A 6,244-nucleotide genomic window follows, 5' to 3' on the forward strand; every position below is an offset into this window, starting at 1 on the left:
TCTCTCTGTGTGTGTCTCTCATGAATAAATAAATAAAATCTTTAAAGAAAAAGACCAGTATCCAAAATCTATAAAGAACTTATTAAACTCAATCCCTAAAAAACAAAAAATCCCATCAAGAAATGGGCAGAACATGTGAATAGACATTTCTACAAAGAAGACAATTGCCAACACACATGAAAAAAACGCTCAACATCACCCTATGACCCAGCAATTGCACAGCTAGGTATTTATTCAAAGGAAACAAAGATAGTGACTTGAAGGGGCACCTGTACCCCAATGTTTATAGCAGCAATGTTCACAGTAGTCAAGTGAATGAAAGAGCCCAGATGTCCATGGAAGATGAATGGATAAAGAAGAAGTGGTGTATATATACAATGGAATATGACTCTGCCATAAAAAAAATGAAATCTTGCCATTTGCAATGATGTGGATAGAACTAGAGGATATTATGCTAAGCAAAATAAGTCAATCAGAAAAAGACAATTATCACAGGATCTCACTTATATGTAGAATTTAAGGAACAAAACAGATTATAGAGAAAGGGAGGAAAAAATAAAACAAGTTGAAAACAGAGAGACAAACCATAAGACACTCTTAATCAGAGGAACAATCTAAGGCTCTCTGGAGAGGAGGGGTATGGGGGGTGGGGTAACTGGATGATGAACATTAGGGAGGACATATGAACTAATGATCACCAGGTGTTCTATAAGACTGATGCATCACTGACCTCTACCTCTGAAACCAATAATACATTATATGTTAATTAATTGAATTTTATTTAAAAATTATGTGAAAACAAATTATAGGGAATACTTTATACAACTACATATTAATAAATTTTAAAAATATAGGTGAAATAATGCCTTTCTAAGAATGTGGTCAACATTCAATTAAGAAGAGGAAGAAAACCTGGATATACTTAGAAGACATTAGGAAGGTGGCCAAAGATCTGTCCTCATCAAAGCTGTGAGGGGCACACAGTTGTGGTGGTGAGCACGGCCAAATGGCCAAGGAAAATAACATTCCTGTGTTACAGACAGTGTTCCAGCTTAGAAAAAGGCAGAAAATTTCTCAGGTCATGAAAATATTGTTCAGCTTTAACACTCACGTCAGACAAGGAGATCCCAAAAACAAAACAGGACAAACACACCTGCTAATCGATGGGTTACAGTCAGTCATAAACAGGAAACTTAAAATTCTTAAATACTAGCAAATGAAATCATGCAACATATATGATAGCTTTGCACTTATCATAGGAATACTAGGACAGGATAATGAGAACATTTATTAGTGGACTTTACCCAATTTGCAAAATAAAGGAAAAAATAGCATTTACAGAGCAGTTGTATATTCCCAGGTATGGCTCCAAGGGCTTTCCATTAACTTCCTTAATCTCCAGGATGGCCTACAGAGTTACAGGCATCCACTGTGCTAGCAGCACCATCCAGGGAGGGGGAGGCAAGCTTTACTATGAAGGATCAGACAATATAGACAGACAGTTACTGGCCACAAGGTCTTGGTCACAAGTATATAACTTGGCCCATATAAGGACCAGTAGTAAAATACAGCATACAAATGTAAAGATGTGTCTGTGCTCCAGTAAAATGTTATTTCTAAAACCAAACATGTGCTAGATTTGACCAGTCTGCCAACCCCTGATCAGGGGATTATTAAAAATATAAATTAATGACCCTTCCCAAAACTCACTGCACATGTGACTAGGGAAATATCCTTTTATTTATTTATTTTTTGGGGGGGAAATAATCCTTTTAAATAGCTTCTTTAGAGGTGGGGCAAGGTGGTGGAAGAGTAGAGTCCTCAACTCACCTGGTCCCACCAATATACCTAGATAAATTTCAAAACATCCTGAACACCTACAAATTTGACCTGAGATTTAATAAGAGAATGCCCAGAATGCTACAGAGAGAAAAGTTTTCACTTCTAGCAAGGTAGGAATGCAGACAATAATAAATAAAAAATAATAAAATGAGGGAGGGCCCCCATGAAGAGCCGGGCTAAAGCAAAGCAGCAAAAGCCTCAGGGACAGGAAAGCCTAGCCCAGGAGAAATGGGAACTTTAAAACTCCACACCAGATTTTTCCTGGACAGAAAAGTACCTAGGGTGATTCCTGAGTGGCTCAGCAGTTTGTCGCCTGCCTTCAGCCCAGGGTGTAATCCTGGAGTCTTAGGTTCAAGTCCTGCAACGGGCTCCCTGCATGGAGCCTGCTTCCCCTCTGCCTGTGTCTCTGCCTCTCTCTCTCTTTCTCTCTGTCTCTCATGAATAAATAAAATCTTAAAAAGAAAAGAAAAGTACTTGGCAGGGAAATTGGGCAGAATCACAGGAAGGGCAGTGAAGCCTCCAGTTTCCTGGAGTCACTAATAGAGGAAGTGCACCCAGGGGAGAGCGCCCCGCAAACCGAGGACCTATCTCGGTAAAGGGCTGGAGTGGGCACCCGGCGGGGCATCTGGGAGAAGCCAGTCAGTCAGCCGGGCCAGCCCCAGACGGAGGTGTCTGTGCCCCATGCCTTTGGGAGCCACGGCCCTGGGAGCGCAGTTCCAGCAGCACAGGGCCCCAGATCCCAGGGCACCTAGCAGACACAGCCCACGGTCCTGCACTCCCCCCAGGACAGGCAGAGGCAGGGAGGGCACAGGATAACGAGAACTCTCCTGCCTCTGGGCGCCCCAAGCTGTGTGGATCAGTGCACCCACACTGGCCCCGGAGCACCTAGGCCAGAGCGGACTGGGAAACTGCGGTAGTTACTGCAGGGAGCTGACTCCAGAGCTGGAGACCCGGCTGCCACCAGTGTTGTTGTTCCTTCTTGTTTCACCCTGTGCCTGGGAGAGGCGGGGCCACCAGGGAACAGGGGCCTCACGGAGTCAACAGCTCCCACTGAGCCTGGCACCTAGTGAGAGCGGGGTAGCAACCCCAGGTACACACACCTGAGAGTCAACATAACAGGTCCTTCCCCAGAAGACCAGCTGGAAGAACAGGGGAAGAGCAAATTCTGGACCAAGCAGTGCTGGAAAGCTCCAGGACCAAGGGAAAATCAAGGGAATATAGTATATAGAACTAGAGGGTCCCCTGCTTCCCCCCCCCCTTTTTTTTAATTTTTTTTTCCTTTTTCCATTACAACTCATTTTTATATCAGACTAAAATTTTCCAATATTTTCCTCTTTTCCCACCTTCACTACAATATTTTACCAGCTCTTCATTTTTAAGTATCTTCCTTTTTGACTTTCATATTTCTACAGTTATGTCTCTTAGGTATATTTTTCACTTCTGGATTCCCTTCAACATACTCAATTTTGGGGTATATACGAGATATGGGGTTTTTTTGTGTTTTTGGTTTTCTCTGCCTCATTTTGTTCTACAACAGTGGAAGTTAATACCTTCTAAAACATGGGAGGCATGCACCCAAAACCAAGTGGAATACTGTGCTGGTTCATTCTGTGAGATTATATTCTCTCTTCATTCCCATTCTACCCCCCTCTTTGATCTTGTTTATGTTTTGGCGGTCAGTATTGGGGCTCTCTACAAGAATTACTGGTTTATAAGTTGAGGATTGAGCATCTTCTAACATACAGAATTTAATACATTCAGAACCAAGAGGATCACCTCCTAGGACCCCTCAGGTAGACTACATTCTCCCTCCATTACAACATCTTCACCACCACCATCCCCCAGTCCCCCCCCTTTTTTTCTTGTTTTTTCTCTTTGTCTTCTTTACCTTTTCTTTCTTTTTTTCTTTTTTGGGATTTTTGGCCTTTATTTTTTACTACTTTGTTTTAAAATTTGTTTTTCACCTTAGTGGTCATTTTGTTTTATTTTGTTCTGACCTTCGTTTTCATTTTCTGGTCTCTGACCTCATCAGAATCATCTAGGCTGAAATTTACTTAGTTCATGGTTGATATTCTTGACTCAGCCTGCTCATACAACCACTCTCCACTGAACAAAATGACTGGAAGGAAGAATTCACCACAAAAGAAAGAATCAGAAACCGTACTCTCTGCCACAGAGTTACAGAATATGGATTACAATTCGATGTCAGAAAGCCAGTTCAGAAGCACAATTATAAAGCTACTGGTGGCTCTGGAAAAAAGTATAAAGGACTCTACAGACTACATTACTGCAGAATTTAGATCTAATCAGGCCAAAAGTAAAAATAAATCAAATGAGATGCAATCCAAACTGGATGTCCTAATGGCTAGGGTTAATGAGGTGGAAGAAAGAGTGAGCAACATAGAAGACAAGTTGATGGTAAGGAAGGATGCTGAGGAAAAAGAGAAAAACAATTAAGAGACCATGAGGGAAGGCTAAGGGAAATAAATGATAGCCTGAGAAGGAAGAATCTATGTATAATTGGGATTCCAGAAGAGGCAGAGAAAGAGTAAAGACCAGAAAGTATATTTGAACAAATCATAGCTGAGAACTTCCCTAATTTGGGGAGGGAAACAGGCATTCAGATCCAGGAGATAGGTTCCCCCCAAAAAAAATCAATAAAAATTGTTCAACACCTCAACATTTAATACTGAAAATTACAAATTCCAAAGATAAGGAGAAAATCATTAAAGCAGTGAAAGACAAGAGATTCTTAACTTATATGGGGAGAAATATCAGATTAACAGCAGAACTCTCCACAAAGACCTGGCAGGCCAGAAAGGGCTGGCAGGATATATTCAGGGTCCTAAATGAGAAGAACATGCAGCCAAGAATACTTTATCCAGCAAGGCTCTCACTCAGAATAGAAGGAGAGATAAAGAGCTTCCAAGATAGGCAGAAACTGAAAGAATAAGTGACCACCAAACCAGCTCTGCAAGAAATATTAAGGGTTACCCTGTAAAAGAAAGAGGAAGCCCAAGGAAGTAATCCACAGAAACAGGGACTGATGAATGGGTGACGGGCACTGGGGGTTATTCTGTATGTTAGTAAATTGAACACCAATAAAAAATAAATTAAAAAAAAAAGAAACAGGGACTGAATAGGTATTATGATGACACTAAATTCATATCTTTCAATAGTAACTCTGAACGTGAATGGGCTAAATGATCCCATCAAAAGACGCAGGGTTTCAGACTGGATAAGAAAGCAAGACCCATCTATGTGCTGTCTATAAGAGACTCATTTTAGACCTAAGGACATCTCCAGCCTGAAAATGAAGGAGTGGGGAACCATTTACCATTCAAATGGTCCTCAAAAGAAAGCAGGGGTAGCCATCCTCATATCAGATAAATTAAAGTTTATCCCAAAGACTGTAGTAAGAGATGAAGAGGGACACTATATCATACTTAAAGGGTCTGTCCAACAAGAAGACCTAACAATCGTGAATATTCATGTCCCTAACGTGGGTGCTGCCAAGTACATCAGTCAATTAATAACCAAATTAAAGAGATACTTAGATAATAATACACTAATAGTAGAAGACTTCAACACAGCATGTTCTGCAAATGACAGATCTTCTAAGCACAACATCACCAAAGAAACAAGGACCTTAAATGATACACTGGACCAGATGGATTTCACAGATATATACAGAACTTTCCATCTGAACGCAACAAAATACACATTCTTCTCAAGGGCACATGGAACTTTATCCAGAATAGACCACATACTGGGTCACAAATCGGGTCTCAACCAATACCAAAAGATCGGGATTAGCAGTAATCATACCTCGAATAAACCTCATTGGCTATGATACTGCCACTGTGCAAAGCTAAAAAGATCGGGATTATCTGAGACATATTTTCAGACCACAATGCTTTGAAACTAGAACTCAATCACAAGAAGAAATTTGGAAGCAACTCAAACACATGGAGGTTAAAGAGCATCCTACTAAAAGATGAATGAATGAGTCAACCAAGAAATGGGAGAAGAATTAAAGAGATTCGTGGAAACTAACAAAAATGAAGATACAACCATTCGAATTCTTTGGGATCCAGCAAAAGCCGTCCTAAGAGGGAAATACATCGCAATACAAGCACCTCTCAAAAAATTGGAAAAAATTCAAATACACAAGCTAATTTCGCACCTAAAGGAACTGGAGAAAGAACAAATAAAACGAATGCCAAGCAGAAGAGAGATAATAAAGATTTTAGCAGAACTCAATGAAATAGAGATCAGAAGAACTGTAGAACAGATTAACAAAACCAGGAGTTTGTTCTTTGAATTAGTAAGATAGATAAACCATTAGCCAGCCTTATTAAAAAAAAAAAAAGAAAAAAGACTCAAATTAATAAAATCATGA

General features: G+C 40.4%; 1 pseudogene; it reads right to left on the reverse strand.

Annotated features, from left to right (window-relative positions):
• Positions 1-5,517: 5,517 nt before the first annotated feature.
• On the reverse strand, positions 5,518-5,715 carry LOC112649015 (U4 spliceosomal RNA; annotated as a pseudogene).
• Between the last annotated feature and the right edge of the window lie 529 nt (positions 5,716-6,244).

The sequence above is a fragment of the Canis lupus genome, chromosome 7 (genome assembly GCF_003254725.2).
Source record: "Canis lupus dingo isolate Sandy chromosome 7, ASM325472v2, whole genome shotgun sequence".
In the NCBI taxonomy this organism is placed as follows: Eukaryota; Metazoa; Chordata; class Mammalia; order Carnivora; family Canidae; genus Canis; species Canis lupus.